Here is a 253-nt window from a genome sequence, read left to right as displayed (position 1 = left end):
GCTGGCACCTCCGGAGCACCGGGCTCCGGGAACGGAGCTGGAGCTGCCCGCCTGGAGCGAAGGAGAGGGAAGGACCGCTTGCCTGCGCGGAGAGGCGAGCGCCGAGCGCCCGTCCCGGCGGCCCGGGAGCCACCCGGGGAAGGTAAGTGCCTCGTCGGGTCGCTGCTGCTTTTAGAGGCGAGGGGCGGGGGAGGGCAAGAAACAATCGGTGAGTGTCTCCCTTCCCTTCAGATCTGGAGTTGACCCTTAGGCG

General features: G+C 69.2%; 1 long non-coding RNA gene across 1 annotated transcript in view; it reads left to right on the top strand.

Moving 5' to 3' along the window:
* Positions 1–56: 56 nt before the first annotated feature.
* LOC103897054 overlaps positions 57–253 on the top strand; it is a 154,847-nt gene continuing 154,650 nt past the window's right edge. Inside the window, exon 1 of the long non-coding RNA XR_657462.2 lies at positions 57–142. This is a non-coding gene — a long non-coding RNA (uncharacterized LOC103897054). The remainder of the gene's footprint in view (positions 143–253) is intronic.

The sequence above is a fragment of the Aptenodytes forsteri genome, unplaced genomic scaffold, assembly GCF_000699145.1.
Source record: "Aptenodytes forsteri isolate BGI_AS27 unplaced genomic scaffold, ASM69914v1 Scaffold482, whole genome shotgun sequence".
NCBI lineage: Eukaryota > Metazoa > Chordata > Aves > Sphenisciformes > Spheniscidae > Aptenodytes > Aptenodytes forsteri.
The sequence above is the reverse complement of the archived record's forward strand: the minus strand, read 5'-3'. Positions and strand labels throughout refer to the sequence as shown.